General features: G+C 35.3%; 1 protein-coding gene across 6 annotated transcripts in view; it reads right to left on the bottom strand.

The window, feature by feature from the left end:
- The window catches only part of RICTOR (RPTOR independent companion of MTOR complex 2), a 122,829-nt gene that overhangs the window by 99,073 nt on the left and 6,134 nt on the right, over nucleotides 1-17,622 (bottom strand). The window contains exon 2 of one of the 6 annotated variants that reach the window (XM_023238925.2): nucleotides 16,312-16,353. The exons of the other annotated variants lie outside the window; for them this stretch is intronic. The gene's annotated coding sequence lies outside the window, so the exon portion shown is untranslated. The remainder of the gene's footprint in view (nucleotides 1-16,311; nucleotides 16,354-17,622) is intronic. 6 annotated transcript variants of the gene reach the window in all.

Raw genomic sequence — 17,622 nt, 5'->3', positions numbered from 1 at the left:
ACTACAATGAGATCACCTCACACTTGTCAGAATGGCTAAAATAAAAAACACAGGAAAAAAAGTGTTGGCGAGGATGTGGAGAAAAAGAAACCCTCTTGCACTATTGGTAGGAATGCAAACTGGTATATCCACTGTGGAAAACAGCAGGGAGGTTCCTCAAAAAATTAAAAATAGAACCACCGTATGATTTAGTAATCATACTACTGGGTATTTACTCAGAAAATGCGAAAACATTAATTCAAAGGAAAATATACACCCTTATGCTTATTGCAGAATTATTTATAATAGCCATACTATGGAAACAGCCCAAGAGTCCACTGATAGGTAAATGGATAAAGAAGACAGAAGATATATATATGTATGTGTATTGATATAATGGAATACATATGTGTGTATATATAATGGAATATTATTCAGCCATTAAAAATGAAATCTTGTCATTTGCAACAACATGGCTAGAACTAGAGAATATAATGCTAAAGTGAAATAAGTCAGTCAGAGAAAATTACCATATGTTCTCACTCATGTGGAATTTAAGAAACAAAACAAATGAGGGGCGCCTGGGCACCTTCATCAGTTAAGAATCCAATTCTTGAGGGGCGCCTGGGTGGCGCAGTCGGTTAAGAGTCCGACTTCAGCCAGGTCACGATCTCGCGGTCCGTGAGTTCGAGCCCCGCGTCAGGCTCTGTGCTGACAGCTCAGAGCCTGGAGCCCGTTTCCGATTCTGTGTCTCCCTCTCTCTCTGCCCCTCCCCTGTTCATGCTCTGTCTCTCTCTGTCTCAAAAATAAATAAACGTTAAAAAAAAAAAAATTAAAAAAAAAGAATCCAATTCTTGATTTTGGTTCAAGTCATGAGCTCACAGTTGCTGAGTTTGAGCTGCATAGAGTCTGCTTGGGATTCTGTCTCCCTCTTTCTACCCATCCCCCCATAAATAAACATAAAAAAGGAAACAAAACAAAGGAGCAAAGGAAAATAGAGAGAGAGAGAGAGAAAAAAACCAAGGAACAGACTCTTACCTATGGAAAACAAACTGATAGTTACCAGAGAGGAGGAGGGTCACAGAGTACACTTACGTAACATCATGAAAAAAATAAAATTTTTAAAAATTTGAATGAAATAAACTAGTCCTTGGTCTCCTGTATTCCCAGGCAACAGCCAAAGCAAACCCAACCATCAACCAGCCCCATAACCCAACCACCCAACCAGGTAATCACCATCTGCCTGGGTAACCTAACAAATTTAAGTGCACAAGCAAAAATCACAAACACACAAGGAAACCTGAAAATAAGCTATTATAAACAGAAACAAACAGCAAAACAATATAAAAAGACTTAAAATGTTAGAATTATCATATACATACTAACAATGAAATAATAATGTTTTATATATCTAAAGCACGGGGCAGGGGGTACTGGCAAATTTGTTCCATAAAGGGTCAACTGCAAATATTTTAAGTTTCGAAGGCCACTCGATCTCTGTCACAACTGCTTAATTCAGCAGTTGTAGTATCAAAGCAGCCATAGAGCATGACTATATCATGCAGCATTTGCAAACCATATTTGCAAGATTTGCAAGCCATAACTTACAAACCTCAAATTTTAAAAAAAGGATTGAAAATACAAGATTCAAGAGAGCACTTATTAAAAATAGTTACAAACATCCAAGCAGAATTTCTTGACATAATTATCATGATTAAAATAAAAATTCAATGGGGAGAATAAACAATAAACACAACTGGGGAGAATTAATTAACTGAAAGACACATCTTAAGACATGATACCGAATGTGGCCCCTAAGAGAAAAGGAGAGGAAATTCATGAAAAAGCTTAAAAAAGCAAGATAATGAGAATGCCTAACATGCATTTAATAAGAGTTCCTAAAGGAAATAAGAGAAAAATGCAGGAGATGCAAAAAGTCAAATATTGAGAATTTTTCAGAATTGTTCAAAGACATGAAATTCTTAGAATCAGGATGCCCAATAAATCTTAAAGTAGGATGCAAATAGCCACGTAAACATATTTCATTAAAAGTATTTCAAGTCAAAGCAAAAAACTGCTAATACTGAAAAAAGACAAATTATCAAGAAATAAAAGCAACTTGATGAACAGTGTACTTTTTTTTTAAATATTAAAAAAACTAATCAAAAGTGTATGAACCTTGTATGAAACCTAACTTAAAATGTTACCTGTACGATAATTTACCTGTACAATAATCAGGAAATTTGAACATTAACTGAATATTAGATGAGATACAGAAATTACTGTTAATTTACTTAGTTGTATTAATGGTACTATAGTTACAGATTTTAAAGTCCCTATTCCTTAGAGATACATACTGACATATTTACAAATTAAATATTATATACCTGGGATTTGTTTTAAAATGATCCACTAGCAGGGCGCCTGGGTGGCTCAGTCGGTTAAGCGACTGACTTCGGCTCAGGTCATGATCTCACGGTCCATGAGTTCAAGCCCCACGTCAGGCTCTGTGATGACAGCTCAGAGCCTGGAGCCTGCTTCAGATTCTGTGTCTGCCTCTCTCTCTGACCCTCCCCCATTCATGCTCTGTCTCTCCCTGTCTCAAAAATAAATAAACATTAAAAAAAAAAAAAAAAACCTTTAAAATTATCCACTAGGGAAGGAGGATATACAGCTGAAATAAGATTGGTTTACAATGGTTGAAATGGAGTGAGCAATTCATGAGGGTTCCTATACTTTTGTCTCTACTTATGTCTATATTTAATAATTTTCATAACATCGTATTTTTAATAAAAATCTAATAATCCCAAGTGTTGACAAAAGTAGACTCAGGAGCAATTCTTACATATTGCTACTCTGAGGATATAGATACAGGAGATAATAGAGATATACAGAGATATATAAGCAGTGATTCTACTACATCAAGTTCTATTAACTCAGAGAAATTTAAGTATTAAGTACCACAATTCATGTATAAGACTATGTATAAAATCAGGGGCACGTGGGTGGCTCAGCCGGTAAGCGTCTGACTTCAGCTCAGGTCATGGTCTCATGGTTTGTGAGTTCAAGCCTCGTGTCAGGCTCTGTGCTGACAGCTCAGAGCCTGGAGCCTGCTTTGGATTCTGTGTCTCCCTCCCTCTCTCTGCTCCTCCCCCACTCACGCTCTGTCTCTCTCTCAAAAATAAATAAACATTAAAAAAATATTTTTTGGGGGCGCCTGGGTGGCGCAGTCAGTTAAGCGTCCAACTTCAGCCAGGTCACGATCTCACAGTCCGGGAGTTCGAGCCCCGCGTCAGGCTCTGGGCTGATGGCTCAGAGCCTGGAGCCTGTTTCCGATTCTGTGTCTCCCTCTCTCTCTGCCCCTCCCCCGTTCATGCTCTGTCTCTCTCTGTCCCAAAAATAAATAAACGTTGAAAAAAAAAATTAAAAAAATAAATAAATAAATAAATGTTTTAAAGACTATGTGTAAAATCATTGTCTATAATTGTTCATAATAGCAAGGAACTACAAACAACCCAAATGTCCATGATCAAAAGAATGGATAAATAACTATTATTAATTTAATAACACTCACCCTCTGGATTTTTATCTAAGCACTTGAGAGACACGAAGCTAAAGTCTTTGAACAAATTTTCTCATTTAATACTTACGATAATCTTGCAAGATGCACAATATCATATCCCTTCCCATGTATGAGAAAAATTTAGGCTCAGAAAATTAAACAGCATGTCAAAGATTTCCCTGCATATTATGGAGCAAGAATTTGAATCCAGGTCTTCCCTACTACAAACACAATTTTCATTTCACAGTAATAATTAGGAATGTATATTTTCAAAAAAAGAAACAATGTTAATCTTCTAAGCAAAACAGCTTAAACTGATATTAGAAAAAATACAGTAACACAAAAGTAAACAGTAGTTAGTTCAGATCTGTACAAATTACCAATAAGGTTGGGAATAATGTTATTTCACATAATTTACAATTCTTATTTTATGTGTGTGCATGTGTGTAAGCATACAATAAAAACAATTGTGGGGGGGTGTTTCTGACCAGTTTATCTCAAACAACTTAATACTAGCATAAGTCTCCTCAAAGTACAGTAACAGCTGATCTACCTTTATATAGAGAAAACCCTCTTCTTTTTTAAAAAGTCTCACTACATTAAGTCATCTTGAAAGTTTCCACCAACTTTAAACTCTAGGTTTAGAGTTCAGCTTATTCAGCTTCAGTTTTAAGCTTCCACACCATTAAACTTCAACTACACTAGTTCCTAACCCATGAAGTCTTTCTTTAGTGTAAAGTTTGGCTTACTAAAACTGCTCAGTTCAGGATCAAGGGATAAATAACAAATGAAGAAATCACAGTATCAGTTAAGAATCACATGCATGGTACTTCTAGCGATTAAACTGACATAGCATGTAAAAGTGTTCAATTGAGTGTTAATTAGGATTACACTCAAATACTCAAATAAACACTCAATTATTTTTTAAAGGCAGATCACTCATCAAAATTTTTCATAATATTTCTCTTAATTTATTTTAGGCTATTACCATGGCTTGCTCCAATACTTTCTCTGGGAAATGCTAACAGTTAAAAAACAATAATACAACTTAATAACAGTTAAGTCCTCCTTCTCTATTTGCTAAAAATGAAAAACGTCCCTCAATCAACAAACCAAAACCCAGACATTATATAATCATATTTGTTATGGCAAAACACGTTTCAAGTCTAGTGTCAACCCTAGGGTTGCCAGGAATACTACGCTACATTCTTTCCTCACGGGAAAGAATGCCATGATCCCTGAGCAACTTCTGCCATAGCACACACATTCATTTGCCAACCTTAAAGTAGGGTTTTACTTTGCCAAAGGCACAAATGTAGTTATTCCATAATTTCTTTTAAAAATATTCAGGGGGCGCCTGGGTGGCTCTGTCGGCTAAGCATCCAACTTATGATTTTGGCTCAGATCATGATCTCAGTGAGATCTGCCCCATTCTCTCTCCCCCCCCCCCTTTCTCTCACTCTCTCTCAAAAAAAAAAAAAAAATCAGGACTCAGAACTCTACCTGGCAAATAAAAAAATATTTATTAAATAAATAAATGTGCCTGCACAGGGGCGCCTGGCTGGCTCATTCATAACAGCACGTGACTCGTGACTCTTGACTTTGGCGTCATGAGTTTGAGCCCCACGTTGCATGTAGAGATTACTAAAAAATAACAATAATAACTGTTCATGCACAGAATTAAAAAGCAAAATTAGGGTCCCCTGGGTCACTCAGTCACTTAAGCTTCTGACTTTGGCTTAGGTCTTGATCTCAGGGTTCATGACTTCAAGCCCTGCACTGGCCTCTACTGTCAGCATGGAGCCTGCTTCAGATCCCTGCCCCCCTCTCTGTCTGCCCCCTCCCCTGCTGGTTCTCTCTCTCTCTCAAAATAAATAAACTAAAAAAAAAAAAAAAAAAAAGCAAAATTGGGTAAAAAGTAAGGATTTTTAGCTTGAACAACCAGCTGAAACAGCTGAAAATCTAGATGCTAAAAGACAGCTTATTGCAGGGACCAAAGTTACTTAAAAAAAAAAAAAAGGACAATTTTAAAAATACATAAATAAAAGTTATGATGTAAGACAAGATTTCCCCCCAAAATTTACCTGCTATCCTGCTTATTTATCAGAGCCCATATTCAGAATAAAAATTTAAAACACATTAAAGAGAATAAAAGTAAAATTAACTTCTCCCAAAAATAAAATTAACTTCTCCCATTCCTCTATTTTCCTTACTTTTTATACTTCCAATCATAGATTCAACACCTAAAGAAAACATCTAGCAGCAGCACCAGGAAAGTGAAATGAACGGAATCGTATTTCACAGAGGTTACGCAAGCCTAATAACTCCCTTCTCAATCTCCTAATTTGTCAATCAAGCTTAACTATCCAACCAGTCTACATTTTTTTGAATGACGAGCAACTAATTTTAAGAGCAAGATCTGATTTATCTTGTAATCTCCATCTTGAAACTTCAGAAAACTTATCAGAATAAAGTACTCTGCCTATGATATACAGTCAATAATTACCTGAATAAATGAATACATTTCTATTCACAGTCACAAAGAACTGTCATTATTAATGACAATTCAGACATTATTTGCTACCTCAAAATACTAAAGTGGTTAGGGTTGGACATGTGTCCAACAGCCTATTGAAATAGGTCACAAAAAAGTGACCTATTTTAGTGCAATCATCATTTCTGCAATGTAGGTTTGGTGGCTTTCTCTTGAATACTGAAGTTTCACGTGATTCAAACTGGATAAAAAGGATTAATTCACTCACTTATTCATTCAATTAGCATTGATTTAGTGGCATGTGTCATGCATAGCCTTCTCCAGGGACCTCAGTCTATTATCCAGAAAACAGCCAGAGTGATCCTTCTAAATCAGGTAACGTCACTCCCCTGCTTAAAACCTTCTAATAGCTTCCCTTTACAAGCATACCACAATCTCCCAAGTTATTACTTGCCTGCCTCTCTACTCTCCTACTCCCCACTCTTCCTCTCATTCATTCAGCACTAGGCATTATTTGTTCTTTCCTTATTTCTGGGCCTTTGTACCGTATGTTCTTCGACTTGGAAGAAGCAGACACTCCCCCATAGATCTTCACTTGGTGCTTCCTTGTTAGTCCTAAATCAACTAAGTATCATTGCTTCAGAGAAGCTTTTTCTGACAATCCTCCCAACCACCACTCAACTCTCTTTCAAATATCCAACTGTACATTATTCAGAACATTTATTAGTAATTAACATTCTATGTTCACGTGTGTGTCTGCATTCTCCCCACTGGAATATAATCTCCTCAAGGGCAGAGACTCAATCTCTGTTACCACTGAATCACCAGGAAAGGAATGGTACCCTGAACATAGGAAAGGTCAATAAATACTTGTCAACTGTGACTGAGGAAGGCACAATATTATAAACAAGGTAACACAGAAAGTTCTATATACTATAAAAGCCCAAAGAAGGAAGATACTGAACCCTGCTTTGGAAATTAAAATTAACTCTGTAGAAAACCTGTTGCTAGCTACAGTAAAGAGAGTAGGTTAGATAAGGACAGAACTAGAATAGAGAGACTAGTTATGAAGCCAATGCATTCCTCCAGGAAAGTAAATGGGGGCCTGAATAAACGTATGGCAGCAGAAATAAAAATAACAGATTTGACAGGTATTTCAGAAACAAAATCATTATCATCTGGTCGCAGATTTGATGTGTAAAATAAGGACAAGGAATGAGGCTAGGATGTCTCCTGGGTGTCTGCTTTGGCCCCATTAAAGTACTGCTCTTAACCCAGATGAGAAATATAGAAAGATTTTTGTAATAAGATAATTATTAGTTTGAAACATAGTGATAGAAGTGACTACATGGCTGAGATACTGAGTGAGCAATATGGAGCCCTCACACTAAAATATAAACTTGACATCATTTATTCAGCTAATAAATATTTAATCAAGTACATAGAATGTGCTGGGGTTGTTCTAGGCACTGAGGATACCATGGTGAATAACAAAAGTGTCCTCACAAAACTTATACTCTAAAAGAAAAACAAACAATACTGTAATAGCAGAAGTGACAAAGGCAATGGAAGAGGAAACAATATAAAAGAATCGAAAGTGGCAGAGATGGGGCTACCTGCAATAGAATGATCAGAGCAGGCCTCACTGATAAGCTGATACTTGAGCAGAGAATTAGGTGAGGTAAGGGAGCAAGCCTACAAATATGGTGGGAAGAACAATTCAGACAGAATGTAACAGAGGTACAAAGATTCTGGCTCTAAAAAGAGAGTATGAGTAGGAGTAGATGGCAAGGAGACTGTTTTGCCAAATAGAGTAAAAGTATTAGGAAATGAGAATGTATGCAGAGGTAGCCAGAGACCAGATTACAATGGGAGTCATCACATAGAGTGGTAGCATATTTTTTAGAAAAATTTTCTTGTCATACACATTCCAGTATTTAATACAGTGCTGAGAATATAGCAAGTGATCAGTGACTTCTTCCCAAATTAGTGAAAAAAAAAAAAAAATCAATGTATTAATGAATCCCCATTTTGTTTGAGCCCAATTTATAGTTGATCAGTTCCCAACCTCCAATTCATCCCCAAAGGATAAATCAAATAGCAATTTAAAGGACTATATTATAAGTTTTAGCAATCTTCAGAAGCAGAATTCTTAAAATGTTTTGAACAGTGACATCATCACTAGAACAAGTATATATTCTTCCAAGGGGACTGCTTAAAGGAAACATCTACTTCAAAGTATGTGATTTTTAGATTATCTGCTAAACCAACACATTATTTGATAACTTCACATTTTGTAATGTTTTAATAATCATTTTAGATCAAGCTCTGATCGTGCTGGACAGCCAACAGTTTACTGTATTACTTCAGTTCTATTCTAGGAAAAATCATTTAAAACAGTTGGAAAATAAATGATGTACCCTATGTACAAGAGCAGTAACATAATCCTGAAAAACATGGCTAAAAATATAGATTTACTGCATTTTGTCATTCTTAATTGATAGAATCAAACAATCACTCACAACTGACCATTAAAATCAAGTATTCTTCTGATAGCAAATAATCCACACTCAGTGAACTAAACAGTCTAGATTCAGAATCAGCAAGGATCTTCCAAGGCTATTAAATGTTCCTGCCTTCAGGGAATTCCAAACTCATTGTTTTCCATACTTCCAGAGTAGATACGTGAAAATTTAAAACATTTTGAATATTTAAAAGAAAGTGAATACTAATATTTTTTAAATTATCAACATTTAGAAAATGCACTTTATCAGAAACTTCTCCACCTCCAGTATAGTGAACACTTGTTTCACTTTCACATTTACTCTTGTTCTTGCATACTGAAATAAGTAAAATGTTCTTTATTCTACTAACCTATGCTTAGCACATATTGCTAAGTTGCTTTCAAATGTTTAATCAATTTCCTATGCAATACTCAGTTCTAATTTCTTGGAGACAAGCATCAAGAGATGAGCAGTGAAATTTTTTTCTATCAAAGCATCACCAACTCTCAGGGGAAAATAATCCCCAAAATCTAATGAAGGATTAAGTAAAAACAAAAACAAAAACTTCTTTAACAATTAAAATTTATTTTAAAGCAAAGAACATAAAACACTATCAGATACAGCAAAAAAAAAAAAAAAAAAAAGTCCATTACTATGGCATGTCCTATTACATTAAAGAGTCACCAGAAGAAAGACTAGAAATAGAAAAAGAAACAGAAACCAGTGAGAGAAACTGAAAAATACTAAGGGAAAGACAGAAAAACAATCACATAAAGACACTTTATAACTGTCAGTGAGGTAGGTCCTAGACATTCTCACTTAGTCTCATCAAGTTCTAATAAATCTACTAAAAAATTCAATCACATTATTGCTCCTTCATGTGGGAAACCTGGAGAAGAATCAGACAGAGTTCTAAGGGTCTCTTTTGAGCTCTTAAGAAAGAGAATCAGAAAAGACATTTAAACACTTATGCTCTTTGAAGAAGCATCTCTCTATTGCGTTCTCTAACAACTTGTCAACTTTGATGAATACCTGAAACCGCATGTTGTAAATCTAACACATTAACACACTGATATTTCCATATAAGAATATTACTGAAGTGAGGACCAAAAAGTGTTTACTATCCTCCCTTTTTCCCTGTAGAAATACCAAACCAATTTCAGTAATCATCCCACCAATTTTATTAGGTCAATGCAAAACTTTTATTGAGTTGAAATTCTAATTTTTCCAAATTTTTTTCTAACCTGTAGCTTTGAGCAGCTTATTTTGATCTGATTATACTTTTTCTTAGAATAATCCTTAAGAAAAAAGCAAAACACAAAAAATTCACCTATGTGTTAACTGGCTACAAACTACTGAAGCAAAAAGTCAGTCTAAAGAGGCAAAAGACTGAGATATTCAGAAAATGATTTTAATTTTCTAAGGAAAGTTGGAATTAATCTCATTATTCCAAACCCTGTCCACTCACATAAATCCACTCCCCTTTCAAAAGGAAAGAATCCATCCACATCATGACATACCTGATATACACTTTATATACAACATGGTGATGTAACACCATCATATGCCCACTGATCACTGGGCATATGAAATCAGATACAAGAGTACATACTGTATGGATGTATTACAGAAAGTTCAGAAACAGGCAAAACTAGTCTATGGTGTTAGAAGTCAAAATAGTGGTATCCTTCATGGGGGGAAGTAGTGCCTGGAAAGAGACACAATGAGAGCTTCAGAGGTACTGCAATATTCTGATTCTTGATTGGGGTTCTGATCATCCATATGTTCAATTTGTCAAAATGTACTGGACTATACAATTATGACAAACATTTTTTAGATCCGTGTTTTCTTTAAATAAAAAGCAGGGGCGCCTGGGTGGCTCAGTCAGTTAAGTACTTGACTTCAGCCCAAGTCATGATCTCATGGTTTATGAGTCTGAGCTGCGCGTTGGGCTCTGTGCTGGCAGCTCAGAGCCTGCAGCCTGCTTCTGATGGTCTGTCTCCCTCTCTTTCTGCCCCTCCCCCTGTTCATACTTTGTCTTTCTCTCTTTCTCTCTCTCTCGCAAAAAAAAAAAAAAAACCCTAAAAGTTTTTCAAAAAATAAACTAAAAAATTTAGTAATATTTACTGCTCTCAATATATTAGGCATTTTAACATGTAAAAAGAGGGTCTAACATCTCCATGTAGTTTTCAAGGCCCTCAATAACTTACCCCTACTTTACAAATCCAGTATAAATACTAAAATTCTATATCCTTATTCATCTCTCAGTAAAATTTTTAATGTCTTTATTCACACTCCATTCCTCTTGATTTAACCACATCCTGCTCATTCAAAGCTGTAACAGTGTCCCACTTTCTTTTATTTTTTTCCCAGCTCATACCTCTCTCTCCCTTCTCTCATCTCCCCTGCTTTAAATTACCACTAAAGAACACCCAATATCTATTTATTTATATCTATGTGCCAAAATTATAGTAAATATTTTATAAACATTTCATTCATTTCTCAAATAAGTGTTATTCCAGCAGAGATGAGAAAACATGCTCAGAGATGGCAACTTGTCCAAACTCAAAAAAACTTCTAAGAGGCAGGATCAAGATTCAAATCCAGATCTGTCTGACTCTAAAGGCCATGTTCTTAGCTACAGAGCTAGAATGTCTCTATATTATGCAATTAGCACATTATTTAATGTTATTTTGTTCATATTAGTCATATTTTGTACCTTAATGTCTATCTTTATATAATCCTACCATCCATATTGTATACATATATTCTAACTCTATCAAGTCATACCTTACCTGCTTTAAACCATGCTATGAGGCAATGCTATCTGGAAAACAATCGGCATGTAAAAGTAAGCACTCCGAAAAATGGCAATAAAGACTCAAAGTATGTATCTTCAACAGGTTTAGTCATTACAGGTAACATATATTATTGTCAGTAGGGCTCCTTAATTCTTCATAATCACAACATATTTATATTTGTTTTCCATATAATATTAATAACTCCAGTTAGTTTCTATTTTACAACACTGTAAAAGTAAAAAAAATAAAGAACTGCTAAATGTAAGAATGATAGTTGCAATGTAAAGTGATAGCTGAGTACAAGGACACAGCACATAAGATCAAAAAGAGCAGTCCAATGTCATACAAGGTATTAATAAATTGCCCCCTCCACCTCCCACACAATAATCGACATTCATTATGATGACCCCAGCTAAAGATAAAAAGTTAAAATATAGTTGATATATCCTTCTTAAGAAAGGGGAGAAGTACATAATAGTTACAGAAATAATTTTATCCAAAATGGTTAAAATGTACATTTTAGAGCTCAGCCAACAGCCTGCTTGAGGGCTCCAAATTGACATTACTACAATATATAGCATACTTATTTAGTCACTAGTTATTCCAGTAATATCATTTATCTTCTATTGTCCTTGTTTTTAAAAAGATTATAAAGGGTTAAATGCATAGGTTTTAGAATCAAAAATAGTGAATGGGATCTGAATCCTACCTCTCTCTTTTACTGGCAGTTATGACCTGGGTGGGGCTAGTTAGGCATCCTCTGGGCCCCACTTTCTTCATCAGTGATATAAGGATATTAAGAGATACGTTTTAGAAATGTAGGAAGACTAGGGGCGCCTGGGTAGCTTAGCCGGTTGAACGTCCAACTTTGGCTCAGGTCATAATCTCCCAGTCCCTGTGTTCCAGCCCGGCATTGGGCTCCGTGCTGACAGCTCAGAGCCTGGATCCTGCTTCGGATTCTGTGTCCCCCTCTCTCTCTGCTCCTCCCCCGCTCCAGTCTGTCTGTCTGTCTATCTCTCTCAAAAAGAAATAAACAGGGGCGCCTGGGTGGCGCAGTCGGTTGAGCGTCCGACTTCAGCCAGGTCACGATCTCGCGGTCCGTGAGTTCGAGCCCCGTGTCAGGCTCTGGGCTGATGGCTCAGAGCCTGGAGCCTGTTTCCGATTCTGTGTCTCCCTCTCTCTCTGCCCCTCCCCCGTTCATGCTCTGTCTCTCTCTGTCCCAAAAATAAATAAACGTTGAAAAAAAAAATTAAAAAAAAAAAAAGAAACATTAAAAAATTAAAAAAAAAAAGAACTGTAGGAAGACTACATTAGATAATTTAAGTAATGTTTTTAACAGTTTCTAGCATATAGTAAAGTTCCAAATATGGTGGTGGCTATTTTTTTTTGTAATCAAAGACCATGTCTTAAAAATCTAGCAACCAGCACAATGCTGGACACACAAGCAGTACTCATTAGTACTTGGTGATTGGCCTGTATCACAGAAAAGAGTTAAGAGTCTAATAGCGCATGGCAGCATCCAACCTGAGTACACCTACTACTTTTATGTGTAAATACTTAGAAAATAAAAAATGAAGGAACTAGGATCGATCACTGAAAAACGATTCCTTTATTAAATTTTGGCTAATTTCATAAGAATTTCATTAACAAACATGGCTGCTCAGCAAAGAAATAAACAACACTGAATAAGATACCTATAAGTGAAAGGTTTGAATAATGATGGATGACATTTGTCAGATAGCAGAGAGAAGATTCCTATTTTGAATGAGAGAGAGCTAATAAAATAAAAGTAGCTTCCAATATAGTTAAAATAAACATAATGTGTATATACACACACCTCCCCCAAATCCACTCATATTCCAGTACCCCAAGTGAACATTTACTCTCATTACTTATTTTAAAAATAATTACACTTTTTCTCTACCGTACCTTTACAATATAGAAACAATTACTGATATAAATGAAATTTTTTTTCCTAGAACTCAAAAATAAGTCTAAACTTTTAAAATAAAACAACTATTAGAAGAATAATAACAAGAAGAAAAGACAACTGCTACAGTTTATCCAAATCCCTTACTCTTCTCCTTTATTATTTCCTTTTGAAGCATAATCAGCATCCTTTTAAATTTCTTCCATTAATGTATATCTCTTCCAATAATGTATATTTCTATATTCAAAACAACGCTGAAACATGTACATAGAACACTGAATTCTCCCATGACAAAGGAGAAAAAGGCTATTTTAAGGTTCTTATTAAAATACATAAAGTGATTTAAACATTTTTAAGGCTATGCTAATCTAAAATTTAACTCACTAAAAAGCTGTAAAAACTGATGTTGAGAATTATCCTCATATGACTCACGAAATCTTACAGAAGAATTAATCTGACCTGTTTGGACCAAGTTATGTATGCCATTCAAAAATAACATTGGAAATACAAGCTACAGCAATAAAATAAAACCACAAGTCATTCAAATTAAACAAAGTAGAAAACAGCTATTTGTATTCAAATAGTCCATTATCATGATTTTATACTAATCATGTGACAGATATGATTAAAAACTTGTCCACAACATATGTAAATAAAATGTTCCACAATATTCTACCAGCCACCTGGTCACACACACAGAAACTGCCATATAGCTAAATGTTAAGAGTTCACAGCTCACCTACCTCCAACCACTGGAGTCTTCTCTCTTTCTGCAACTCTATTCCCCTCAGTTTTTTTTCTTTTTCCTTTCTCTCTCTCTCTCTCTTTTTTTTTTTTTTTTCCCTTGGGGGAGGGGGCTGGTGGTGACGGTAGTGGTGTGGTGAAGTTTAGGGAGTGTATTACACAGAATTATGAGTGGAGAAAAACCAGGGCAATTAAAAGTTTTAGTATATGAGGGATGAACATTAAGCATGGAAATAATTAGTATACTATCTTAAGATGTGATTTCTCAAAGTATGAAACTACATATGTGTGTGTATATATATACATATGTATACATATATATACATATACGTATATACATATAAAAGCATCTAAAAGCAGTTAAATACACTTTTATCTGGTAAGTTGTTCCTTCTAAGTAACTGAAAGTAAATTACTTGGTAGTCTTCTTCGTTTACAGCTCTATGTCTCTTCACTCTTTATTCATTACAAGAAACACATGAAATTACACTAGATTCTGAACAAAACTACTAAAATCCCTGCAAGTGGCAATTCAACTCTCATTTTGCTGCTTTAGTAAAAGCAATAATTTCCCCAGTACACCCTTTACCCAAATAACTAGAGGCCTGGGTAGGGTGTCTGGATTTAGCAATGAAACATTCCACGCTTTTCAGAATGATTTTAATTTCAAATATTCTATCTCACTGTAAGGCCAAACGTTTAATTCTGAGATCAAAAAAATGGTCATTTTAGTGTGGAAAATAACGAAAATAATACCCATCTCATTTATAATCTCTATCTCCATATTGCATACATCTAGAAGTTTGGTAACAAATTTACAGAGCCCTTTGAACATGCAGTATTAATTAACGATGGGGAAAGGAAACACATATACTACAAAACAATGGAAGAAAAAATATCATTTATATTTGGATTTAGAATAACAGCCAAGCATTTATATACTCATAGTCACAAGCACACAATTATTTCACAATATGCCTATAAGCTCTCAGTCCAGTCCCAAACTACCTTCAAAGTCAAAAGAGCCCTACTTTGAAATGTAATCAATCTTGAATAATTAAGACATTTACATACAGAACTCATCACCAACTTTTTCTCAACATTACCTTCAAATACTGAATAATATTCCAGGAATGTGTTAGTTCACAAAATTAAGTTACAATTTTTAAAACACTGATCCAAAGTTCTACCTATTCAAATGCTACCCTTTTAAGCAAAGGTCTTATAGGTGTCAAGACTATTGTGAGGTCTTTCCTCTAAGCTATTCCTTACCTGTCTCCCATTTTTTTCTGAATTCCTCCAGATTCTGATTCCTTTATAAGGACAACCGACAGGCTCTTCAAATATTATTATCTTATATTATGCCCTGATATAGGTATATCCCAAACGTAATATAAACTTGAAGCCAAGAATTGGCCTTCCTGATTCACGGTAACACTTACTAACACAATTATATAATATACTGATCAAAAATATGCTGACTGACATTAACAAACCACTATAAATCTAAATCTTCAACATAGTGGGGTAAAAAATGGCCAAGTAATTAAAAGAGCCAAATTTTTAAAAATCCAGGTAATTAAAAAACTATTTTTGTATTTCTTAATAAACTCAACTGAATCCATAAATAAGATATTTTGAAGTCTCAGCATATCCTCAATTTCATTGTACTTTATAGAAATTTCATCATTACCAGGTGCTCTGCTCAGTTTATGCAATCTGTCTGGACCAGACTTAATAATAAGAATGAATTTTAAGAATGTACTTAGGTTTAGGTTCTCTTTCAATCCTGTGACTTTGGACATATATTTAGCTAGTTTTACACAATTATTTTCAACTTAGTTTGGCATCTGCATAATATTTAAAGTATATTCATTGCAGAAATAAAATAAAAGTAGCTCATCAGTTTTAACCTGGCCACACTAACAAAAAAGCACAGATAATACAAAACAATGGATGATCCAAAAAGCATTAACAGTCAACTCTCAATTATTCATATGTGGATTACCTAATATATATTTTAGCCTATTTATGTTTGCTATTCTAATAGTATTTGCTCAGGAAATAAAAATTGATGCTAATCATTCACATAAAAGACACACCAATCTACTGCAGGGGAGGAAAGCATACAAAATCTTCCCAAACCACATATAAATAATGCTATTTAGATTATGTAATTTAGCACTCTTCCATCATTATTCACCTTTTTATTAAGTGCAGGTAAATGAGAGTGGACTGTATTTAGCTTGGTGATAGTCAGAGGTACAGATACACAGGCATGCAAACCATTCACTCACCCCACTGTGCTTTTCACAGCCCTATTTTCAGTAGCCTGAGACCTGGGAGGGGGAGGAGGCAAGTCACTGCAGATGATCACTTAAAAGGAAATTGAGAGTTGACTATAATTTACATTTAAAGTGCTATGAAATACCATCACTCCTACATGTATTCATTGCCGTTCATGGGAATACTTCTCACAATGATTTAACAAGGCTGTAATGCTTTCTTTTAACCTTTCAATATCCCAGAAACGTGATAGCTAAGAATCACAAAGACGGAAGTGACACTATTAAACATGTAACTTAGTATGCGTTTTAGAAATTCAGGAAACTGAAGCCCAGAGAGGTTAAATAGCAAGCCAATATCCTCAGATTAAGTAAAACTGAGTATTCCAGACGTCAACTTCAATGCCACAGTTTCACTGCCTCTTCAACCAAAACTCTCCTCTTGGCTTCAGAGATCATAGTCTTGCTAGTTTTCTTCTCTTCTGTTGGCCACCTTTTTGTCATTGACTCCTACACTATGACAGACACTCTCATCAGCTCATCCTCTAATACTCAAGTCTTTAGCTCTAACTACATTTACATTCTTCTTCTCTCAATGACCTATGCAGGAAACAATCAGATCACAACTTCAGAACCATTCTGGTACTCACAGCTACCTTTTATACATCTTTCATAGACTTAATCACCTGATATTCAAGTGTAAAGCTGAACTCATTATCATCCCTCCAAAATGAGTTTCTTCATTTCATGGCACCCTCAATCTCACTGTTCCTCAGGACTACAAACTTAAAATGTTTTTACTTCTACTCTCCTTAATACGGTACTACTCCATTTCCCATCCCTCTCTCCATTCTGCCATTCAATAAATACTTCAGTTATTATTATATGATAGATGCTGGGAAAGCTTAAGATCTGGTGAGGGAACAAGTGGACAAAGAACTTAAGGCAATGGGAAGAGATATTTAGAAAGGAATAAACACAGATGTGGCAAAGTAGAGGAGGAAGCAATGAATTCCCACTGGAATGATTTTTAGCAGTAGCACGTGACCCAGACCTTAAAAAATTAGGATTTCAATAAAGAGTGCTGAAAATGAAATTCTAGGCAGAGGAAACAACCTACCCAAGGTCAAGTCAATAGAACTGTATGCCAAGTACAAGGAATAAATTATTTTTGACTAAAGCAGATTCTCAACCAGGGGTATAACACTATCTGCACAGGGAAAGAACAAGAATGGGGAGGAAGGTGCTTTAGAGTAGCAAACTCTCATCCTCTTTGAGAAGCACTGTGTGTAAAGAAGGAAGAGAGTGTATTACAACAGATAA

This window comes from Felis catus, chromosome A1 (assembly GCF_018350175.1).
Source record: "Felis catus isolate Fca126 chromosome A1, F.catus_Fca126_mat1.0, whole genome shotgun sequence".
Taxonomy (NCBI): Eukaryota; Metazoa; Chordata; class Mammalia; order Carnivora; family Felidae; genus Felis; species Felis catus.
This window is presented reverse-complemented; position numbering and strand designations above follow the sequence as displayed.